The 25,372-nt window shown below is 47.1% G+C and overlaps 1 protein-coding gene across 1 annotated transcript in view; it reads right to left on the bottom strand.

Moving 5' to 3' along the window:
* Kctd1 (potassium channel tetramerization domain containing 1) overlaps positions 1-25,372 on the bottom strand; it is a 186,021-nt gene that overhangs the window by 141,322 nt on the left and 19,327 nt on the right. The window lies entirely within an intron of this gene.

The raw sequence follows: 25,372 nt of genomic DNA, 5'->3' as shown, positions 1-25,372 counted from the left end.
CCACTGGCGAAGGCTTTAACCTGGAAGCCAAATAGACCCTTTTCTCCTTAAGCTGGTTTTTGTCAGAGTGGCTTATCACGGCCACAGAGAAGCAGACTGATACAACACTCTACCTCTCCCATGAGTGATTCTTTACCAAGCGTTCAACCACTCACTGAAAATACTTTCAAAAATTCCCTCCAGAAGCAAAATAATGAGGCGTGGTGTCATAATGGTTATGAGAAAAATGCAGGACACAGAGGTGGCTATGGTGTCTGACCACGTTAAAGTTGTGACCACATCTATAAGCAAATACTTTCACCCTGGCGAGTGTCCGGGAAGGAAGTACAGTAGATCGGAGATGATCACAGCTTCTATATGCATGTGCATGCGCGTGTGTATGGTGTATGTGGACATGTGAGGGTACATACATCAAGAGTCCTGCTCTCTCACTCTGCTTTGTTCTCCTGAGACAGAATCTCTTACTGAAACTGGAGCTAAGCTGGCAGCCAGTAATCTTATTGTCTCTGCTCCCCCCAGTTCTGGGGTTACAGATGAAGTATGTCCACACATGGCTTTTCGTGGGGATGCTAGGGACTTGAACTCGGGTCCTCACACTTGTGCAGCATGCACTCTTATATAGCGAACTTCCTCCCCAGCCCAGCCACCATCTTTTATTCTTCCTTTCAATGAGAGGCAGAATTGATCTTCTCTGACCGTGAGTCTGACCCAGGCCTCTGGTTTTCCTTGTCTGAAAGAATGTTGCAGAAACTGCATTCTGGCAGAAGCTGGGCCGTCAGAAAACTTGCACGGGATTTGTTGATGGTTCTTGTTCTCAGGATGTCCACACTCAGGCTCCAGCTGTGATACCCACACCCCAGGAGGATTCATCAGATGCAGCTGGTGGGCAGACCTTAGGTAGCATGTGTGGGTATCATATTAAATGCCCCTGCTCATTGGCAGCCTTCCTAGTGTCCCAGTCAGCACGGCACAGGGCAGAAGCAGCCACCAAACTCAGAGAACGCTGAGTTACAACTGGATGCTCAAAGGTGCTGCATTTGGGGGCAGTTCTTTACATAGAATCAGATTGAGAAAATAGAAGGGGAAAAGAGGATTGTTCGAGTATAGGTATAAACCGCCACAAAGTGTGGATTCTAACACTATCTTTAGGTAGGCACATTACACCATCTGAGTCCTATGAAGATATCATGAAAAAAAAAATCTACTCACTCATGCAACAGAAAGAGTTCTCGTAGACAGTCCCCAGATTCCTGTATCGACATCTAGTCTCCAAAGTGGTGGTGCCTGGATGTGGGGCTTTGGGGGGTGGTTAGTCTCCACACACACACACACAAAAAAAAAACTCTGGAAGACGCACTCTCTGGCCCCTTCTGCCATGCGGAGACAGTGAGGAGAAGGTGGTCTGTGGACTTGGAAACCAGCCCTCACCAGGCACTGAATTGGTAGGCGCCTTAGTCTTGGATTTCGCAGCCTCCAGAACTGTGGGCTATGAAACCCCGCTGTCCAGACGCTGCTTGCTTCGTGAGAGTCAGTGTGGTAGCCCGTGGGGATGGTGGTTGGTCCTCTTCTCTGATCTTTGCTTCTGCCGTGCTTCTGTCTGGAATCTCTCTCCAGACATCAGGTCATTCCAAATCCTGCTCTCCTCTCTGGATGCAAGCCAAGTTCCATCTCTAAGAAGGCCCCTCCCATTCACTGTCTTTAGGCTCTTGTCCTTTTTCTAACCCACGCAGAAGGCCATCATGTAGACTAGTCTAAACACAACACAACATAACACAACACAACACATCACAGTAGCTTCACTGACGGTGAACAGATATTTGATAAGTTGGACATATGTGACACACACAATTTGTTGTCTTGTCCTTTCTTTCTTTCCCTCAGCTTTCATATGCGTCTGTGCAATCTTGTCCTTACAACCTCTTGGTACTCTGTGTCATTACTAACCTGTGCTAGGTCCCTACAAATGAGTCTACAGTTTCTCAAGAGCATCACACAGCATGACTCTGTCTGGTTCCTTCCACTCAGCTTAATTATTCTGAAATCCACTCACAGCACTGTATCAATAACTCGTGGCTGTATATATACATTTTTCTCCAAGCAGTGTTCTATTGTATAGAACACCAGACATTTCTAACACTTTCACCTGTATACAGGCATTTGGTTATGGCATATTTCTGGTATGAGCTTTAATAATAAATAAAGTTGCTATAAACAGTCACATCCAAGTCTTTGCGTAAGTATAAGCCTGGTGTCCTCTTTGAGAAGTATTTAGGGTAAAATGGCTGTATCTTGGGTGAGACACATTTTTCATCTTTTTGAAATATTTACCAACTTATTTTCCAAAGCGGTTGCACTGTTTCCACTTGACCGGGACTGAGGTGCAGCTCTACTCTGCCTTCTTGCCAGTTCTCAGTATTTCCAGTCTTCAGTTTCACTTGTCAGGATATAAAGTGGTATCAGTGTGGCTTTACAGTTCATCCCCCAATGGCTCACGACCCAGAGAGAGCAGCTTCCCGTGAGCCTATTTGTCATCAGAGCTTTGTGACTTCTTTGGTGAAATTTTTGTTCAGATCAGATATTTAATGCATTTTGAAGGGGTTTTGATTTCCTTACTATTGGAGATGTTTTGCCTTTCTTTTTGGTTTTATGGAAACCTGTAGTTCAGACTGGCCTCAAACCCACTACACAACAGAGAGTAACCTTGAACCCTGGTCCTCTTGCCTCTCTCTAAGGTGCTTGGATTATAGGTGTTTACCACTTCTTTTTCCTCTTTGACAGACTGACCTTTACCTCAGACTGCCTCAGAGGACCGATTATCAAGTTGTAAGAGATCTTTATATACTTATCCAAAATGTTGTTTTCTGTAGTGTCAGTCACCTATGGCCAACTGAATTTCAAAAATATTAATGTGAAACTCCAGAAATGAACAATTCAAGTCTTTTCAGTTCCATGGAATTCTTGTAGTATTGTCACATCTCATGCTACCCTGTCTTATCCTGGCTTGGCACAACCCATTCTTTCACCAGCATATCTACACTGAGTGTATGTGCTACCCGTCTTGGTAGCCCAGAGGGCTTGGGCTGAAAATGAAAGTAGGTATTACTTTCAACCCATTTCTGCTAGCTGAGTCCTATGTCCCAAAGATCCCACCGACTTCTAGAATAGTACCAAGAGCTGGAAATAAGTTTCCAAAGCCAAGAGCCTGGGAAGGACATTTCATATTTAATACAAAACATTGTGCCAATGGGGTTATAAATTTGGAGTTAGAGACCATATCTAAATTTCCTTATACCAACCACCATGTCTGGGCTAATAATATCCTGATCGCTTCCTAGCTCAACAATTCTGAACCAAACAGCGTAGTTTTCCGTTCTTTGGACTCAGCACACTAAAGATTGGCTCACAACAACAATAAAAAAAAAAATCAATGGATGAGTAATTTTTTTATTCCACTTGATAGTTTTAGAGTAAAAATAGCCTGAGGACAGTGTGTAGTGGCAGTCACCTTTGAACCCAGCTCTTAGGAGGCAGAGGCAAGCACATCTTTCTGAGTTCCAGGATAGCCACAGCTACATAGTCAAACCCTGTCTCAAAAACAAAAGCTGTACTACAGAACAGTTGTAATAAAAACTGCATGGTACTGGCATAGAAACAGAATGGTGGATCAATGGAACCAAATAGAAGATCCAGAAATAAACCCACACACCTATGGATACTTGATTTTTGACAAAGAAGCCAAAACCATTCAATGGAAAAAAGACAGCATCTTCAACAAATGGTGCTGGTCCAACTGGATGTCTACATGCAGAAAAATGAAAATAGATCCATACTTATCACCCTGCACAAAACTAAAGTCCAAGTGGATCAAAGACCTCAACATAAAACCAGACACACTAAATCGGTTAGAAGAAAAAGTGGGGAAGAGCCTAGGACTCATTGGCACAGGAGACAACTTCCTGAACAGAACACCAACAGCACAGGCTCTAAGAGCAACAATCAATAAATGGGACCTCCTGAAACTAAAAAGCTTCATTAAAGCAAAGGACACTGTCGTCAGAACAAAACAACAGCCTACAGACTGGGAAAGGATCTTCACCAACCCTATATCTGACAGAGGGCTGATATCCAGAATATATAAAGAACTAAAGAAGTTAAACAGCAAAAAACTAAGTAATCCAATTTAAAAAATGGGATACAGAGCTAAACAGAGAATTCTCTGTAAAGGAATATAGAATGGCAGAAAAACACTTAAAGAACTGCTCAACGTCCTTAGCCATCAGGGAGCTACAAATCAAAATGACCCTGAGATTTCACCGTACACCCATCAGAATGGCTAAGATCGAAATCTCAAGTGACAACACATGCTGGAGTTTGTGGCAAAAGGGGAACCCTCCTCCATTGCTGGTGGGAATGTAAACTTGTACAACCACTTTGGAAATCAATCTGGCTCTTTCTCAGACAATTAGAAATAGCACTTCCTCAAGATCCAGTTATACCACTCCTAGGCATATATCCAAAATATGCTCAAGTACACAACAAGGAAATTTGTTCAACCATGTTTGTAGCCGCTTTATTCGTACTAGCCAGAACCTGGAAACAACCCAGATGTCCCTCAATGGAGGAATGGATACAGAAACTGTGGTACATTTACACAATGGAATACTACTCAGCAATTAAAAGCAAGGAAATAATGAAATTTGCAGGCAGATGGTGGGATCTAGAAAAGATCATCCTGACTGAGGTATTCCAGAAGCAGAAAGACACACACGGTTATATATTCACTTATAGGTATTAGACCTATAAGATAGGAGAAACATACTAAAATCCAAAAAACCTAATGAAGCTAAACAAGAAGGAGGTTCCGGGGTAAGATGATCAATTCTCACTTAGAAAAATAAATGGGATGGACATTGGAAGTAGGAGAAAACAAGAAACAGGACAGGAGCCTACCATAGAGGGCCTCTGAAAGACTCTGCCTAGCAGTTTATCAGAGCAGATGCTGAGACTCATAATTAAACCTTGGGCAGAGTGCAGGGAATCATATGAAATAAGGGGGAATTAGTGAGACCTGGAGAGGACAGGAGCTCCACAAGGACCAAATATATCTGGGCACAGGGGTCTTTTCTGAGACTGTTTCTCCAACCAAGGACCATGTAGGGATATAACCTCGAACCCCTGCTCAGACGTAGCCTATGGCAGCTCAGCATCCAAGTTGGTTACCTAGTAAAGGGAAAAGGGACTGTCTCTGACATGAACTCAGTGGCGGACTCTTTGACACCTCCCCCCCCCCCGAGAGAGGAGCAGCCTTGCTAGGCCATAGAGGAGGACATTGCAGCCAGTCCTGATGAGACCTGATAAACTGGTGTCAGATGAAAGGGGAGGAGGACCTCCCCTATCAGTGGACTTAGAGAGGGGCAGGGAGGAGATGAGGGAGGGAGGAAAAGATGGGGAAGGAGGGGGCTATAGCTGGGATACGAAGTAAATAACCTGTAATTAATATAAAAATTAAAAAAAGAAAATAAAAAGTAAAAAGAAAGAGAAAAAAAGAAAGAAAAATAACCTGAAATGAAAATACTTTTATTCCTATCTTGTTTTCAAAGCAGTGATACTTTCTTTATTTCCTTTTAAAATTAAAAGTCATGTCTGCTATAGCACAGAGCCCTGGAAGAAACTCTTGGACCCCAAACCACCCAGGCTGCCAGGCAAAATGAGCAGCCTGCTGGCATTCTTCTACATTTCCAGCCATCATTGTTTGCATCTTGGCTCCTTTGAAAGAAGTCTGTAAGGGTTTGGTACCCTGTGTTCCATCACAGAGATATGGAAAGCACTGGAGACAATCTCATTTCCAGTTTTATTCAGGAGCTTTAAATTCACTCTGGTTTTTTATATTATTGCTAAAGAAAAGTATCCGCTGAGACCAGAGACTTGCCAAGTACAAGCTTTTAAGATTCGTAAGTGGGATGGGAAAGACAGCTCAGTGATTAAGAGCACTAGCTGCTTTTTCTAGAACCTAAGGCTCCCAGCATCCATATGGCAGCTGATAGTTCCCGAGAATCCAAGGCCCTTTTCTGTTTTCTAGGGGTACCGGGCACACACATGGTGTACTATGTACATACAGGTTAACACCCATACACATTTTTAAAAAGGATAAATATCGCTATGTGATGGAATCCTGATGTTAGCATGTTAGTGACAAGGAGGGCAGTCCTGTCTTAGTTTTATCAAAGAGGGAAAATATTTTTTTCAAAGGAAGCTGCGGATAGAATATGTTACTAGATGGGGTTTAGGTGGTCAGGGTCAGCCCAGGATACCAGAAGCCCTCAGTCTGATCCTCAGCACCACCTAGATGGGGGAGGGGTTGCAGCACATGGGGAATTCATTGTGGACACTGATGGTGGAAGCTCTTCAGGCTTACCTTGGGCATTGGCTGCTCCAGGCTCATCTGAGCTACATTTTACCCCCTCTCAAACGACAACAGACTGTGCTAATATCATTTTACATATTTAATCAATAATTATTAGGCATGCCCCCATCTCAGGGCCTCACACACTGCTTCTGTTGCCTGGAGTTCTCTTCCTCAAGATATCCACAGGGTTGCTGGCCTCGCCTCATTCGTGCCTAGGCTCATAGGTCACTTTCTCAGTGTGGTCTTTCCTGACACCCTATTCCCGAGAGCTTTACCACTCACACCCACATAACATTTCTTTAATTCTCCCTGATGTCTTTTCTTGTACACATCACTTGCTCCTTCTGCCTTGGCAGTCAAAATTAAATATGCATATGTCCACCCATTTGTTTAATGCACAAGCATTTGTTCAGTGTTTGCCTTCTGCAGTGTGTATGCGGCTCATGAAATCTGAAGCATGTGCTTCAGCTATACTATAGTCTCAGTGCCTAGAACAGCACCAGGATGTGCTCAACAGATACTGATGAATTGATGAAGATGTGCTTGCTGACTCTCTCTTGCATAGCAAATGCCTCAGGGGAGAGGCTGTGGTGTGAAAGGCTCCGTCCCACTCCTTGTTTCAAGAAGTTTCTTCTTGGGAGCAGGCAAATGTCACAACCTGCATCTCCAACGCACAAGAGTTCATTAAATAACATATTTTGAAAGCACAAAGGAGGAAGAATGGATAAGGAGATGCAGAGAAAATGATGGCAGAGAAAAGAGGAATGAGTCTAGCCTGGAGGTACACACCAGCAGCTATTTGGAACCCCAGGAGAATGCTGTAGCCCTGGGGAAGCAGGGAGAGCTCTGTGTGGCGAGGTCCATGGAGACAGAGCGGGAGATGAGGTTGCATTGGAAGTTTAGGGCATTATCTTGGCTTTGGGGGCAGTGTTTAGAAATCATCCTAAAGGAGTTAGGCAAGGTAGTATTTCCAATCCACCCCTAACTCTCCAGCCTCTGATCTGGGATATAGGAACGTCTATTCAGTGCGGCGCTGAATTGTCAGTGTGGTGCCTCGCACGCATCCTGATACTTTACGTATACTTCTGGGTGCTGTTTCTCTTAGCAGCTTCCTTTTGTGCTGCTGTGACCAAATGCCTGACAGAACAACTTAAAGGCGGGAAAGAGTCAGTGTGTCCGCTCTTAGAAGGTCTGGTCTGTGGTTGCTTGGCCCCACGCTTTGCTCTGGCTGCGGAGGCAGCACTGTGTGGCAGAGGTCACTCTTCCCTTCTTGGGAGTTGAAACACAGAGAGGGGGCAATGCCTTCTTCACTCAGCTGCTTTTCTCTCTTGCCCTGTTCATTTTGTTCAGGACCGTGGGATAGAGACACCAGGATTCAGGGTGAGTTTTTCCTGCCTATCACTTCTCTCTGAAAACATCACTTTCAGCAAGGGCTTGGGGGGAGGGGAGAGGGGCTTGCCACAGATCTCTAAGGCGATTGTAAATGCAGTCAAGCTGGTCATGAAGATGGACCTCCCCGGCAGGTCTATACCGTGAGATTACAACCTTGCGAGAATCATGAGTACCTTTCACCGATGGCTGGCTAAGTGGATATTTAAAAAAAAAATACGTGAATTTTTATTTATGTTTCTGTTTAAACCTGAATCCAGCTCTTACTCGAGGAAGTATGTGACCAGGTAAATCATAAGTGACCTGTGGAAAGGCAGAATAGTGACATGGGCCATAAATCCCAATACTGTCTCTGCCTAAGCAGGACTTTACAGATGCCTTATTGACTAAGTTATCACACAACTTTGCAAACAGCTTGTCTCTTGTTTCCCATCCAACCCCACCCCACACCTGTACTTCATGGTGGAGAGGCAAGCTTCAGTCAGGCCAGTGGTGCTCAGTTGCCTGCTGGCTGAATGAAACCTACCTCTCGGGTGGCATCTCTCTTAACCCCCTCATGGCGGGGAGGGCACGAGTCCTCATGCTCACAGATAGGCACTAGAGATGCCAGAGATGCTAGGCATACATGAAGGAAGGGAGGTGAAGACCTGTCCTCCACCCGGAAGGCTAGACATGGATGTTAATAGCCTGGTGATCTTTGCTACTCTGGGTTTTGCTGGAATCCCCCAGGCCTCTGAGCACTGTTCTTCAGTCAATAGAACTCCACTCTTGTGACAGAGGTCCCATGTGCTTTGCAAGAGAGTTTACTATTATGCTTATTCCACACCCTTTCTCTGTGACCCGTGTCTTGAGCACTGTCTCTCGGTCCATAGAAGGACCCATTTGTAATGGAAGAGGTCACAGGTGTTTGCAGAAGAGTTTGGGTCCAGTCATGCCTTAAGCTTTGTTATGATAACTGTCGGAAGAACTTCTCCCCAAAGTTGTACTGTGCTTACGTACGTCAAAAATAAACTGCTCGGGTCAGACTCTAGAAGTTTGAACTAGCCCAGGTAAGTAAGTTGGGCTGAACTGGATTTCCGTTTTGCCTCTTGAGGATCGTTTCTCGACCAGCTGTAAATTTGCAGGGACCCCTGCATCACGGCTGTGATGAAAGGGGCTACTGGAATGGCCACAGCACCACCTTCCTGGTCTGACTTAGCTTTTGGGGGAGAGAGCTTCATAGAGCTAAATGACTTAAGAAATGGGCAGTATTGAGTATTGTAATGTCCCAATGAGGGCTGTAAAGAATTGAGTGTGAAATCAAGCTTGCAGTTAAAGTTGGAGCTGGAGATGTTGAAGAAATGTTCACTTTGGGTAAGTCCCTCCATTCTCAGTACTATTCCACTTCCAGTACTGGACAAAGCCCGAGGCACAGTGTCATGCCCCATTTGGAGCATGAATATCTATCTGTCTGTTGTTAAGTGGCAGTGTTGGCACTGACTGGAGAGAAAAGAGAAGTCTACGCAGGAAACCTAGACTGTCAGGCATCCGTTCAATGCTACACATGCGCCCTGAAGCTTTCATCAACACAGGAGACAAAGGTTGCTTAGTGTTTTGGTTTTTGTTTGTAAGCCTTTGTTTGTTTGTTTGTTCCTTTTTCCCAGTGGACCTCAGGTACTGACTGGAGCTAGTTAACTGCTATCCAGGGCTTACTGTCAAGCGTCTATGACATAGGGATTGGTAGACTGAGTGTCTTCGGTCCTTGTTCTCCCTCACTCCCCCTAACACAGGCAACCTTGCTCAGGAGTAGTCAGGAGGCTATTTCCTCGTTTTGTGTACTGCTACCAGGCGACAGGTGGTGTTCTGTGTGCCCATTCTGTAATTCCTCCTTAGGCACATCCAAAACATTATCTTGATGTTTAATACATTGTTTTGTGGTTTTTGTTTTGTTTTGCTTTTGAGACAGGATGTTCTGTATCCTCGGTTGGCAATAAACCCATTTTTTAGCAAGGATGACTCTGTGTTTCTGATCTTTCTGCTTTCACCTCCAGACACTGGGGTTATAGGCACGTGGCACCATGCTTGGTTTCTAATAGGTGCTAGAGCTTGAGCTTAGGACTTTATGAAGCACGCCACCAACTGCATCCCTAGTTCCTAATATACTCCTTCTTGTTTTAATTAATTTTAATATATTTATGTATGTATGTATTTATTTATTTTGGCTAGTTGATTGTGTCCGTGCACAGGTGTACCATGCAGAGGTCAGAGATCAACTTGAGGAGTTGGTTCTCTCTTTCTAGCTTGTTGGGTCCCAGAGACTAGACTAAGGTTGTCAGGCTTCATGGCAATCATCTTTACCCTCCTCTCCAAGACACCATGCCTAACATAGCCTAGAGCTGAATCTATTTTGCTTATTCATGGCCAGAGAGATGGTCGTGGAACTTGGCTTGCTTTGGGGAGAATATTGCAAAGAGATAGACTTTGATGCATAAGTTCAATATTTTGTACTTTGCCGATGTGGAGAACAAGCAAAATCTGCCATTATTTTGACTGTTATTGGAGCATCTGTTTTCCCCGACCTTGACCAAGTACAGTCAGAAAAGGAAGAAGGGCAGGACTTACTCGCTTGACACCTATATGAGGCGGGCATGAGCATTTTAAACAAATTGGCCATTCCAAAGTAACCCTCAAGGTCACTTTTCTAGCTAAGCCCTTTCAAAAACAGCGCTGAAAACACTGATTATGTTTGGGGATTGCCAGACTCGGGGTCAACCAACGGCATTGCCATTGGTTGACCCCAGCAGGCATTACCGAGCTACTGCTGTCAGCCGGGAGGAAGGTGGCATCAGCCGCCGCACACAGATGTGTGTCATGGATGGGGCTTCTCAACCTATTTCTTCCTCACATGGCCTTGAGAAGAAACAGCTTTCCAGAAGTGAGAGCACTAACAACTTAGCTTTTGAAATATGAGACGGGGAAATCAAGATGAGCAGGGTTCTTTGGCCTTGCTAGATACTTTTATTGTTGAGCTAAAAATAGGAAAAGGGTGGGGAGGATCATCTTTTATAAATGATGAGAGGCATTTTAAGTTAACCAATGGTATCAGTTTTCTACTTTTAATTTTTTCAAACTACGCCACAGACGTTGATGTGGTGCAAAATGGTTTGGCACTTAGAATGTGGTGTCCTGGTCCCCTGAATATTATAACTGAAATGAAGTGAAAGTTGGACATATGTATATATACATGTATATTGTATATCTATATAAATATATGTGTTTATGTATATAATACACACACAGAGTTGGACACACACAAACACTGGGTTGGGAGAGACAACTTAGCTTAATATAGTTGCTTTTATCTCTAAACCACAGCTCTGAGCAATAAGAGATAGGAAAGGAGGAGAAAAAAGAAGGAAAGGAAAGAGAAGGAGGGGAAGGCAGGGGAAGGGCAAAAAAATATAGGAAAAAGAGACAAGAAAGTCAGCTGCCCATGTGAACTTTTAAACTCTAACCCTCAACTCAGCTCAGAAAATAACTCTTTCTTTGTTGTCTGTTCTTCCTATGCTGGGCATCAAGACTGTAGTCATGAGTTAAAAACACCCATTAGAGTTGAATGAGTAAGAAGTTAAAAGGTTAGGGAAAAAAAGAGAGAGAGAGAGAGAGACTGTGCCACTGAAAGCCATATGGCTGCAAGCAATTCATTTTATCTTTTAAAGTCTTATTTTTCTCATCTGCAAAAGAGGTGGTACGAGTCTCTTCAAAGCAGCTGTGCAGATGGGTGGTGGCACTGTGGGTGTGGCCCAAGTGGAAAAGCCCTGGGGCTTGAGCTTACGGGATGCTAGCTGGGTTCGCCAGGAAGCAGTTGGCTCTCTTGTTTGGTCAGAGCCCCTAGACAGTAAGCTGGACAATGCTTCAGAATCCCACCAAGCAGTTCTGGACCAGAAGACCCCACTGCCATCTTCAGGAACCACAAGACAAGCACTGAAGGAAATGAAAACACAGCGCCTGTGTGTCCATCTTCCTCCATCAAGGCCCCATGACAAGGATAAATGTGAACAGGGAGGGACCTAGAGACAAGAATCGTCTCAGCACGGACCCGGCTGGTCAGTTTCATTTGGATCTGAACAGAATTTGATGTACTGCAGAGCCGGTTACTGTTCTCCCTCTTCTGGTTTTCCGCTTAGCCAATCAGGGAGGGCTCCTATCACCCGGCTAGAATTAACATAACCTGAGAAGCTATACACGGTGAGCGGTGCTTTGCGTTGGATGCGTGTGGATGTTACAGTCACACCCAGCAAGCGCTCTGCGGCAGGGTGTGGCCCAGTCCTCCGATGCCCAGCACCAGAGGACAGAGGTTAGCCTCGACATAGTTGGCATGCTTGTCTCTGCCATGTCCAAACACTTCAGAGCAGCTTGCTATGCCAAGCAGGCCGGCCGGCTCCTTCTGGTTAGAGCCACTGTTGCTGGCATGCCCCGTGCAAGCTTTCTGTGTGAGCACATCCCTAATAAACCCCTCAGCCCTACCCCCCAGTGCCAGCAAGCCCCCAGCAATAACTAGCCCCTCCCAGGCAGAACTTATTTCTTGACTTTGTGTGCACATTTTACCCTTGTCTCAAACAGAATATGTGCTCAGTTTTAAGTTGGTAAGTGAAAAAACGTCCATCACCCCTCCTCCAGTGACAGCCATGGTCCCGTTTGGGTGGATGTCACCTGTGTGATGCTCACTGGATAAAGTGAACATCATCACTGTCATCAAGACTGCAGGCTTCCACTCACAGCCATTTCTCCCCATTCTCACTGCTACTGGAGTATAGGTGTGTGGGGTGTCGGGGGGGGGGGGGTTGTATAGGTGTGCTGGGTGTGAGCATCCTCCACACCCATGTTTGAGCACTTGGTGAGCTGCTGGTGACACATGTGTCTGGAACATGCCTGGATAGTAGGGAGACTGGCACAGGTGAATCCCTGGTTGGGGTGGCCCCTTCCAAGGCACGGTCTTGCCTGCTTCAGGCTGAAGCGCTCTATTTTCCAGTCATCAACTGGGAATAAGACATTTCACAAGCTCCTGCTGTCATGGACTGAACTGCTTCAGCCAGCATGCCTTCTCTACCATGAAACTGAAGTAAACCACACCTGTTCCCATAGAGTTAAAGTTACCTCTGTCCAGTATTTGGTCACAGCAGTGACACCCACATCACAGCCATCATCTGTTCCTAAAGCCACTTCTCTAGGCCGGCTCTATGCCGGCGCACTGAGAGCATGCTGTTTACTCCTTGTCTTCTGGACATGAGGCCTTGGAACCCTTCCACTACTCTGGGGTGAGTGCCAAGGTGGGAAAAGTGGATTCTGATTGGAAACAAAGGGTGTGTGTTAATTTGGGAGTGTGGCAGGTTCTCAAAGAAGGTGACATTTAAGTGAGACCTGAAACAGGTGTAGGAGCCCACCAGCCCACCAGGATAGAGATGGTGACATCTGGGGAGACGCCCCGAGGGTCTTGGGTTTGTCAAGGGCACATCTGAGTAGATCAGAAAAGGTGGACATGACCTAGGAGAGAGGGGTCACAAGACAGAAGTGGCACCCAGGTCTTCCTCAGCAGATGGATTCTTCTCAGAGATGTGCACAGCTTCTCTGCCTTTGAATTCACCACATAGCTTGAGGTGACCTCAGCTCCTGCTTCTGCCATTCTAGTGCTGGGACTACAGGTATATGCCATGTCTAGTTCATGAGGTGCGTGGGCTGCACCCCCAGGCCTCTGAGTGCCAGGCAAGCGCTACGCCATGACTAAGTGGCCAGCCCCACCTCTGCCTTCTAATTTTCTTACCGTTGTGCTTAGATTGCTTCCTAAGAGGCTTCCCAGGCTCCAGATCTTTTCCTGTCTCCAACAGCCCCTCCCGCCCCCTCCCAACTGACATCTCCTCTCACCGAGTCTGCAGAGTCCTACCAACATTTCCCACGACACTTTTTCTTCATTGGATGATACGGCACTCAAGCCTTCCCGGGCTCCGTCACCCACCAAGTGATGACTCAACCCTCCCTCTAAGGTCGTCCACACGCGCTGGACGTGGAACCTCACCCCTGTAATCCAGGCAGTCAGAAGGCTGAGGCAGGATCACCATGAGTTTGAGGCTTGCTCGGGCGACACTGCAAGCATCTTCATGCTAACGGGGCCCGTCCATGCATCTCCATGCATTCAAGTTATCAGGGTAGTTAGCACACGCCTGTCTCTGCAATTCGCCTTCCCCCAAGAATTTCCTTATTGTTTTCTATCTCTGCACCCTCCACCCCGGCTCAGAAAACTCACACGGACTCTCTGCACCTACTATTTTGGCTTTGAAGAAAGCATAGGAAAAGACTCGAGTCAGCCCTATCAGAGGCATTCAGGGTTCCTCTTGAACCATTGGAAAGAGTTCCCCTGTACCCTGGAGAACGTGTATACGTGAAGCCTGGAGCTGCTGCAGTCATTTTGCCACCATGAGGTTCAAGCTGAAGCTGACACTGTGGCAAACACTGAAGACAGAAAGAAACTGGATCTTTCTTTAATGACACAGGGTATCGGACTTAGAGCAACCAAGAAAATAACTTTATTGTTGCAGCTAGTTCAAATGGGCTTTCTTTCGCTTACAACCTAACTGCTTAAGCCTGTGCTAGATAGGCCCTCTTTCATGAAGCTATGCCCTCGTCACAAAGTTTGGAGGAGGCATACCAAAACTAGACAGCTTATATACTGGTGATGTCTAATGAGGAAAAGAAGACAGAGTAAAGGAAAGAGCTTGAGTGCAGGCAGAGCTGCTTGAGTGGGCAGGCGGGGGCTTGTTGGGTGAGTGATGCTTATTGACAAACAGGAGCTGAGGCAGATGGCAAACGAACAAACATTTCAGGCAAAAGCTGAAGCCCATGCAAAGGCCCCAGGCTAGGAAGTCACTTGATAGATACCAGAGACAGAAAGAAAGCATCGTGGTAACAACACACCTGAAGCTCTGGAGGCCTGACTTGTGTTCCACCTCTGCCTGCAATGTTCCCTGACTGGTTTCAGGATCCTTCGGTTGGGCTACAGGATTCCCAGGTTAGGCCAGCTTGGTACTCAAACTTCACACTGAAAGCAGCCTATGTGCCGTCTCCTATTGCCGTATGCTTTTCTTAGGATTTAAAATTTTTAATTTATTTATGTGTGTGTGTGTGTGTGTGTGTGTGTGTGTGTGTGTGTGTGTGTGTATTACTTGCCTTGGCAAAGGTGTAGAGATAGAGAACAACTTTCAGCAGTCAGTACTCTCCATTTACCATGTGGAGGTCCTGGGGATTGAACTCAGCTTGTCAGACTTGGCGGCAAGCACCCTTACCAACTGAGCTGTTTTGCTGACTCCCTTTCCTTATGTTTTTATTGCTTTTGGGTCTTAGATCGCATCCCACACCTGTTGGCTTGCTCATTACAAAACCCCAGGGTGTGTACTCTGAGCTACTTTGGAAGCGCCATGCTCGCAGGCTCACTGGGCCCCTGCTGGATGCACACGGCACAGCTGGACGGAACAAGTGGACGGGCCATGTGCTGTGTGGTCAGAACAACGGGGCAGCCTGCAGCACCGTTCACAGTAGCCAAGCTATGGTGCCAGCCTTGCTGTTGGAGTGGGTAAGGAGAATGTGGTGTGTTACCGCACTGGGATTTCTCTCAGAAGAATGAAATTTTGCCCTTTGTAGGGAAGTCATCCCAGTAAGGGAATGATGAGGTCCAGCTTAGAAGAACCGGCATTGTAGGACTCCTCCCGTCTCTGGGCCCCCCACCCCCCAACACTAGGGATACATAAAATCAAATACGCACACATGTCAGGAAAATAGAAACAAAACTGCTTGGGGAAACAAAAGAGCAGAAAGGAGAAAGGAGCAGGTGTGGGCGGGGGCATCAGTGTACAATCACGTATTTGTGTGAAAATGTAACCTCGTATAATGCAGTTGGAAAATATGAGGGGGAATTGCACAGCAGCAAGTTCATATGGACTGGCCCGTACTGTAGCATCATTTTAAATGGCGCCATAGTCCAAAGCTACAACTCTCTCAGCTTCAGAAAAACTCTCTGTGGAAATGTTGCCCTGTGACCCAGCTGGATCTTCGGTGGGTCACCTGACTGCCTCTTAATTAGCTGTGGTCTTAATTAGCCATGGTCGGTAAATAAAAGAACCACAACGGGAAACTCCAGCACACATGCAGTCTAGCATTCGTTTTAATTTAGGCTTGTGCCTCTCTCCAATTTTCAGCAATGTAGTTGGACAAAAGGGAGGGTTACTTGAGCATGGATGACCTGGTCTAGAATCTCCTGGCCATGCCCCTGCCTCTTCCTTAATGGTAGGGATTGAACCCAGGGCCTGGAGCCACTGCTCCATCCCTGAGCTTTATTCTCAGATCAATCTATTTGTTAGTTTCGGACAGTCCAGCTAAGTTGGCTTGAATCTGTTCTGTAGCTCAGGCAGGCTTTGAATTTGAAACCCTCCAGCCTCAGCTTCTGAGTAGCTGGGCTTGCACACTACTGCCACGAGGCCTAGCTCTTGGACATTTTTGTTTCATGTTCTTTCTGTTTTTGAGACAGCTTTTGGGTAGTCCAGGCTGGCCTCGAACTCACCGTGTATCTGAGCATGACCTTGGACTTCTGATCCTCTTGCCTCTACCTCCTAAGTGTTGGGATTACAGGCACGAGCCACATCGAGGGAAGTCGTGACTGCATTTACTCCCACAGGAAGAAGCACCTGCTGTCCCTACTGAGACTGGGAACTCTGGTGGCATTGATTTTCCACCCATGGCTGGATGGAGTCGAGCCGGTGCCCACAGAGGCAGGCAAGCTGCCAGGGCTCCTCCCATTTCCCTTACATGATCTGCCAGGACCAGTACATCCCCTGAGTAATTGCCAAATCTGTGTGATTATAACCTTCCCCTGGGCAAGGGGCCCTCCAAAATCCACAGGGCACTCTGTGTGAAGTGCCCGCTTCCTCATCACTCACGTTTTCACTCGGGCAACAAACTGGACATGATTTCTCTCACTATACAACAAGGACCTGACCCACAGACTTCTGAGGCCATTTCCTACCAAGGCCAAGAAACTGACCAATTAACACAAACATACATGGATACACACACACACACACAGCCCCTTTTATTGTTTTATAAAATGATTTTATAATTATAGAAGTGGTTTTATAATTCCCCGTAGACCATTTCTATGCTAGTTGCCTTTAAAAAGTGGAAATGAATCTCCACCTGAACAACATACATTTGGGAAACAACTTCATTACAGCTCAATGGAATTTCTTCATACATGCCAAAGGCACTGAGAGAGGCAACTTGAAAGTTCTTAAGAAATCACTTTGCATTAAGGGTTTTTTTTTTTTAAGTGAAAAAAAAAAAGTATCTGAGTGATTTCTTAAGTGGTGAAATTCCCCCCTTTTGCCCTTTCACTAGGATTTTAAAAAATAGCCTAAGTGAAATCTTACTCAACGGTCTACAAGAAAATATACCTTTAGGCTGAGTGGCAGCATGAATTTCATCCTAAAGAATTATTTTTTGGAGGTGGGGTGGGGTTACAAGTGCCTAGAGACAGAGGCTTCTAATTAAATTGCCCTCTCGGCCAGAACTGCCGAATGTATCCGGCAATCACCGCAACTGGGTTTAAATCTGGGGCAGAATGATAATTTCATAAGTTCAGAGTGTATTTTCTTTTTTAAACTGTGGCTCATAATGGCTGGAGAGTTTCTGATGACTTTTCAAGGTTCTGCAATGTATGTGTATTTGCTGAGGGACCAGGGGACTTTCACTGAGTGAATAAATAAGAGGGATTTTACAGTCTCAGGAAGTCGGAGGCAGTCCCAGATGAACAGGAAAAGCTGGGGTTGTCTTTATGGCTCACAAATGATGAGGAGCCCAAGGCACAGTATGAGGCAGGAAATTTGGAACAATTTCCTATGGGTAGTGATGGGTCTGCCCTTAGTCACCTCCACCCCACTTCACTGGCAATAAAAGCTGGAAAAGTAAAAGATGGAGGGAAAAGAGGAAGTTGTCCTGGTTGATTTTTATTCACTTAAACATCATTTAGTATGGATATTTATGTCTTTGTTGTGTGTGTGTTGGGGGGGTCATGATGGGTGTGGAGGTCAGGGATGATGGCCTCAGGGGTCCATTCTCTCTCCTTCCACAATACGGAGCCCAGGGATTAAACTCATGTCATCAGGTTTGGCAGCAAGCGCCTTTACTTTACCCACGGAACCATCTCGTGAGTCTGCTTTATTTTATTTTTGAGGCAGGGTCCGAGTAGTCCAGACTGGCCTGGAACTCAAGAAAGACACTGAACTCCTGATCCTCTTTCCTTCCCTCCTCCCCCCGCCCCCATGGCCTAGAATACGAGGATCATAGGACTGTCCTCTGTACCTGGTGTGGTGGTGAATCCAGGTGCTCACCTGGGTTGGATGGAGGGTGGACCAGGGGTGAATAGAGCACAATTCCAGTCTGTGGTGTGTGTGTGTGTGTGTGTGTGTGTGTGTGTGTGTGTGTGATATGGCATCTCCAGAAACAGTCAGCTCCTAAAGACTGACCGAGGAATGGATGAATCCACGGCCAGGATGACTTGGGGTGATGTGGGTCTGTGGAGGGTGGGCTTGGGCTGAGGGAAGGCTGTACCCAAGGACTCTGTCTGACCTCTTCCTGTCTGCCCTGCAGACTATTAAAGCAGATGCTGAGACTTATGGCCAACTGTTGGGCAGAGTGCATGGAATCTTATATAAGAAGTGGGAAATAGTAAGATCTGGAGAAGATAGGAACTCCACAAGGAGAGCAACAGAACCAGAAAATTTGAACACAGGGGTCTTTCCAGAGACTCATACTCCAACCAAGTACCAGGCATGGAGATAACCTAGAACCCCTGTACAGATGTAGTCCATGGCAGTTTAGTGTCCAAGTGGGTTCCATAGTAATGGGAAGAGGTACTGCCTCTGACATAATCTGATTGGCCTGCTCTTTGATCACCTCCCCCTGAGGGGAGAGCAGCCTTACCAGGCCACAGAAGATGACAATGCAGCCACTCCTGATGAGATCTGATAGAATAAAATCAGAAGGAAGAAGAGGAGGACCTCCCCTATCAGCGGACTTGGGGAGGGGCATGTGTGAAGAAGGGGGAGGAAAGGTGGGACTGGGAGGGGAGGAGGGAGGGGCTTATGGGGGAATACAAAGTGAATAAAGTGTAATTAATAAAAATAATAATAAATAAATAAGTTTGTGTTTATAGATAATTTCTAAAGAACAACACAAACAAATCCTGCAGTCCATCTTGCCATGCTTTAAACTCGACATTTGATCTGCAGGTCTGTGTCCTTTTCTGGTTTCCTAAAGTGAACCTCATTCCTCTCAGGGTTACAGAGGAGCGACTGTGGCTTGCCCCAAAGAACACGATGGGGAAGGATGGACCCTGGGATTTAAAGCTAGACAGTACAACTCCTCAAGCCACACATCCAACATTCTCTCAGAGCTGTAGAAGAGACCACAGTAGTGATATTTAAAGGGCTTTCAAAACACTTAGGGAACGAGAGGGAGAATTTGAGACCTATATAATTATTATATTTTAAATCTATGCTGAGCTGGAGAGATGGCTCAGAAGTTAAGAGCACTGGCTGTTCTTGCAATGGTCCTGAGTTTGGATCCCAGCATCTATTTGGCCCATAGCAGACTGTAACTCTATTTCAAGGGGATCTGACATCCTTCTGGCCTCCTAGGGCACAGCAACAGGTACTCACACATAGACATACAAACAAAATCTATGCTAAACAGAAACACTATCAATAGAGAAAGACTCCTGGAAATCAGGGGCAATGAGCTCAGTAGGTAGAATGCTTGGCAATTAGGGACATAGCACACTAGCTGGAATGCCTTCCCTTCACGCCTTACGCCCTCCGTTCCATCCCAGAACTGCATAAAACTGGCTGTGGTGGCAAACACCTATGATCCCAGCACTTCAGAGGCGGAGGCAGGAAGATCAGAAATCCAAAATCATCTTTGACCGTGTAGTGGATTTGAGGCCAGCCTCACCTACATGAGTGTCTATCTCAAAGAAACAAAAACGAGAATCCCGAGCTTCCCTTGCCTCACTCCCGTCCCTGACTCCAGCTACCTTAGACCCTATCTTGATCATCTCTTTTCATATTTTGTTTCTCATAGCTTCTTTGCATCAATTTTGATTCCCAAAAAACATTGTGTTAAACTCTTGCTCATCCTGAGCAGGACATAGTAGTGTATTCCTATAGTCCCAGCTAGCAGGAGTACCACAAGGCCGAGATGGGTCTGGAGGCCTCCACAAGACCTTGTCTCCACATTAACTCAGGAAAGCGCTATGGATGCAGCCCAGCGGTTGTGCTCTTATCTAGTTTGTGCCAGTCCCTGGGTTCAAACCTTCAAGAACTGACAAAAGAAAATGTTAATTACTTATTTCCGTTCCTGAGGGTTTTGGTTTTTCAGCCTTTAGTATATACCACTTGTTTCATCCTGGCCTCTGGCCCATTTATCAGTGTGACACCCTAGTGAAACTGAACAGAGGACAGTGAATCTCCGAAGCCTGAGTTTCTCGTGTACAAAGTGAGAATTGCAGCAATGATGAACTCCGTGCTGCTTCACAGGGCTGGGGTGAGAAAAGAAGAAGATGCAGATATGAACATGCGTCTGCCATTTCTTTCTTCTTGGTGCTGGAGCTGCTCATGAATGGTAGGTAGTCTCACTCACCCATAAGGTCCCCAAGCCTTGGACGTACTACCTGACCAAGCTTGGTCTGCCTACACCCACTCCTGGGAAATCCCCAAGAATCCGGTCGTTGTTTAGATTTGTTTGGGCAGCAGCTTCTTTAGCTGTGCCCATTACCCTCATCTGAAGATGTGACAGAAGGTAAGTCTCGACATCACAGCAATGCTTCTCTTGAACACAAGAGAGACCCCCCCCCCCCGACAAGCAGACACCCACAATCTTGTTCAAAAGCTACGCTGGGGCCTGGCAAGGTGGCTCAGTGGTTAAGGGCACCGGCTGCTCTCGAAGAAGGCCTGGGCTCGGTTCCCAGCTCCCACATGGCGGCTCACAACCTGTAATTCCAGTTTCGGGGCGTCTGACTCCTTCTTCTTGAGGGCACCAGGCATATGGCGCACACATATCCATGCATGCAAAACACTCGTAAACATAAAATAAAACTTAAAAATCATCTTTAAAAAAATCTTAAGCCAAAACAAAACCACACTGGGAGCTGAGAGTGTGGCTCAGTTGGTAGAACACTTGCCCCTGCCTCACACGTGAAGCCCTGGGTTCTTCAGTCCCCGACACTGCATAAACTGGACACGGTGGCCCACCCTGCTAACCCCAACACTGGCAGTAAGATCAGAAGTTTAAAATCATGCCTGCCATGCAGCACTTGAGGCCAGTCTGGGACACATCAGATCCTGTTTCCAGAAAAGCACAAAACCAAACCCCTCAATGCTAGAACATGTGCGTAACAAGTGCAGATCTGGCCTGGGACAGAAGAGTCTGCCTCCCCAACAAGCCCCAGGTGACATCCTAGTCATTTGTCCCCATGCCTCACTTGCTTTGAATACTGAAGAGTTACTAGGGTGAGTAACTCTTCCAACAACTGGCCCCCTCCACGCCAGGCATAGCTGTGAGCTGTTCATCTTCACAATAGCCCCGCTGGTGTCCGCCAGCCAAAGACTACGGAGAATGCACCTCTTACAGTATAGATTTGTTTACCCTGCCACAGAGGGCAAGGGTTTAGAGGAAGGTGAAAATTTGGGGGCGGGGGTTGGGACGATTTAAGGGGGTGAGGCTGTGGGGGGGGGATCTCAGCGTGGTGAAGGAAAGGTGAAGCTAGGATGGGGCTGGTGAGATGCAAAAACCAGGACATTTGGGTGGTACAGAGCATCTTTTTCAAACGTGTGTACGTGCCTCTGTGTGTACGTGTGTGTTCCTCTGTGTGCGGGTGCACGTTTGTGGCGGCACATGTGCGCATGGGTACTCACGGGTAGGGAAGGCAGAGGACAAAGCTAGCTGTTGCTCTTCATGCCCACGCGCTTGTCACAGGGCAGCCTGGCGAGCGGACTATTCCCACCATCCACAGGGCTTCTTTTGCAGGGCTGTGGGAGGTTTGGTTGGTAGACCTGTCCCAGAACGGCAATTTGGAGTGACTCAGATCACTTATATGGGGGCCGGGAGGGTTCCTCACTTGGTAAAATGCTTGCCACAAGGCGTTGCGCACTTTGAGACAGGGTTTCCCACTGGGTGGGGACTTGCCAAGTAGGCTAGGCTGGCTGTTGTGAGCCCAGGGGATGGACGTTTGTCTGGGGAGATGGACATTGAGGTTGAAGCAGGAGTGTGCTTGGTCACAAGACAGACATCTCTGCTAGTGGTTGCAATATTCTTCTTTTCTGAGGTGTCCATGGATGGCAAAGGGGTTTGCTCTCTCGTGGCCATTGGGTGACCTCCCTGGTGGCTGTTTTGATTCTGAGAATGAAATCCATGTTCCTTGAGGAAAGGTACAGCCAGTATTATCATTTGACCTGGGTAAGTCAGGTCCCTCAGGCTGGAGCGACTTCCTTAGAATCTTCTAAGTCCTTTCCCAGTGACAGGCTGGGCTAGCTGGTACAACATACCCCTATGTCCTGAACCCCAATGGAACTCAAAAGAACCCCAGGGCCTGTTTTCCCTCAAGAGCCTGTGTGCATGGCTGCTCAAAGCCCAGGGGAGGGCTCACCATCACTTGTTCTGTGGCTCTGTATCTGGACACGTGTAGGAGAGCCTAGCAACCAGACGGAATTGTGAGAATGGTCTCAGCGTGACAATTTGGTTACATAGTTTCTACAGAGAGGGCTCATTTGATAAAGTGCTCACTGCAGAAGCATGGGCTCCAGAGTTCAGGCTCTAGAATGCACATTCCCTCAGGCCTGGGGATGTAGATATAAGCAGATCTGTAGGGCTTGCTTCCCAGCCAGCCTAGATCAGTGACAAATGCTAGGCCAGTGAGGGACCCTGCTTCACACACACTGTGTGTGTGTGTGTGTGTGTGTGTGTGTGTGTGTGTGCGCGCGCTCACGCACTTTAAAATAGATGAGAATACCACAAAAATCTTTGCTTGGGACCCCCACACCCAGGACTGGACCCTGTCACATCCTCACCTGAGATGCAGGTATTACTTCACATACTCATCATCACCTCTCCAATGAATAAGAAGAGGAAACCAAGGCCCAGAGATGTGGAGTAAGGCCGGCATGATTCCCCAGCAGGTAGGTGGTAAACCACGGTTCTGTCTAAATCACGGAGTCTGCCCCTGGGCTCCTGAGCCAAACACTGCTTTCCTTCCCTTCTCTCTGCAGGTGCCCTCTGCAGACCTCTCCACTGCAGCTGACGCACCAGCTCTCTCCTACTGCGCTGAGCCGAGCTTCAACCTTTGCCTGCACGGGGCTTGGGAATCTCTTTCCCTGCTGCTCTTCTCCCGCTCTTTCAGTCTCCCCAGCCCTGTTTCAGCTTATGGCTGGGGTGGTCTCACATGATCCCTCTGAGTCCCCATTTCTCTCCCAGTCCCCATTTGCTCTGCGATCACAGCAACACTCCAGAGCTTCCACCTTGGCTCTCTGGCCACCAGAATCTCCCTCCCTTTCCCCCCAGCGCGAAGGCAGTTTTTTCACACGGCAGGCTGAAGATCCAGATTGCTGGGGGTGGTGCTGAGGTTAGCTGTGAGGAGGAGGTGGCGAGCATGTGGGCAGGGCTGTGAAAGGCGCTAAAGTCTTCTATTATGGGGTCAGCCCACCGAGTGTGGTCACCCTCCCGCTTTGCCAGTTTCAGGAACTGGAGACAGAAGTTGAGCTATGATAAATTCCATTCATTTCCTCCTCATCAGTCCTGGACTGGGTAATAAGGGAGAGGTGAGCTGGGAACCAGCATTCACCTCTTTCTGCAGATGCTGTTTGAACAGTTTCCTCCTTCCCTGGCTACCATCGCTTTCTTGTTACAGTAGACTGTACCTTCAAATGGAGCCCCATCAACCTTTGATCCCTGGCATTTGTCGGGTGTCTCCTTACAGCAGTGGGGGAAGTAATCTAGTCCACTAATCCGGCTTTGGAGCCCACTGGTCTGAAACCTCAGCTCTGCTGTACTCTGAGCTGTGCGAGCCTATGAGAACAACACAACTCTTTCGGCTTCCGTTTCCTTATCTGAAGGGTGAGGATATCAACCCGTAAGCAGCTGCTGTGGCGAGCCCCCAATGCCAGGCCCAGCACCAGGTCTTACAGGCTGCTGACATCACTGTGCTCATTTTAGATGTCTCAACAAGGCCGGGTTTGAGCCACAGGGCCCTAGCGTCATTTCGGAAAGTTGTAGTTTTCTTTCATAGGTATACTTGGGTTTGAAATACTGTTTGTAGATCATTCGCCCAAATACACCCAAACTTTCGATATCCACCGTACACCTTCAGCCCTGTCATCTCACAGGTGATGAAGTTCAAAGACTTTTCATCCCTTTACTAGAAGCTTCCCAAGTCCCTATTCTCCACCTTCAAGTGGCAAGCCACTTGGTAATTCACTCTAATTACACTTTCACAATCTCCAATCTCCTCGTGCATTAATTACTTTTCTTTTGCTGTGATAAGACACCAGGACCAAAGCACCTTCCAGGAAAAAGAAAAAAAAAAGAGTTTATTTGGTCTTATGGCTCCAGAAGGTCGGGCCTGTGACAGGGGGACAAAGGCAACCAGCAGCAGGAGCGAGTTGCTGAGGACTCTCATCTCAAAACCCAGGCACAAAGCAGAGAGAGCAAACTCCAAATGCCATAAATCTTTAAACTCCCCCCAGCGCACTTCCTCTACCGGGCCAAGCCTCCTAAGCCTCTCCGAATGGCGGCACCAGCCAGAGACCACACATTCAAATGTCTGAGACTGTGGGAGATGTTTTCTCATTTCATCACCACACCTGGACAGTTAATGCTCTTCTAGTCTCACAGCACTTTATCTGTCTGTCTCCAAGCTGTTTCCGGAAACTCGGGGAGATTCTCTTCTTGTAAACTGATTGTGTGCTCTAGAGCATGGATTTGGATAGATGACAACAGCACGCCACAGGGGCAAATGGCTGAACACACCTGCACAAAGATCCGTGGGTCTCGCCTTCCCTGCTGCCAACCACCTCCTGCCCGCCTCCTCACATGGTCCATGTTTGTCAGTCTCCAAGGGGAGACACCTTCAGGGCAGGCTCAGGGGAAAATGTCAGAGAAGGCAAGCACTGTGAGTTGGGGGGAGGGGGTCTCTAGATCCTGGGGAGGAGCCAGCAGCATCTCAGCCCACATTCCTCGCCTTTCTTTCTCACAGCCCACATTTGTCTCTGGCCAAGCTTTGTGCTTCTCTAAGCCCTCACAGGTCTCTGTTCCCTCCAGTAAGCCTTAGACACTGCTGGGATTCTGCCACTTTTTGTGGGGGTCCTCACCTACCCCTGTTGTCTTTACTCCCTTCCCCCAAGGTTCCAAGCCTGGAGAAGAGGGGCAGTTCCCTCAGCCCAGCCTTGCCCTGTAACAGAATGCTGCTGAACGGGCGCTTGCAATCTTCAGCATAGGAAACACCCC

This window comes from Meriones unguiculatus, chromosome 2 (assembly GCF_030254825.1).
Source record: "Meriones unguiculatus strain TT.TT164.6M chromosome 2, Bangor_MerUng_6.1, whole genome shotgun sequence".
Classification (NCBI taxonomy): Eukaryota; Metazoa; Chordata; class Mammalia; order Rodentia; family Muridae; genus Meriones; species Meriones unguiculatus.
Note: the sequence above shows the minus strand (reverse complement) of the source record. Positions and strands in the feature narration are given on the sequence as shown.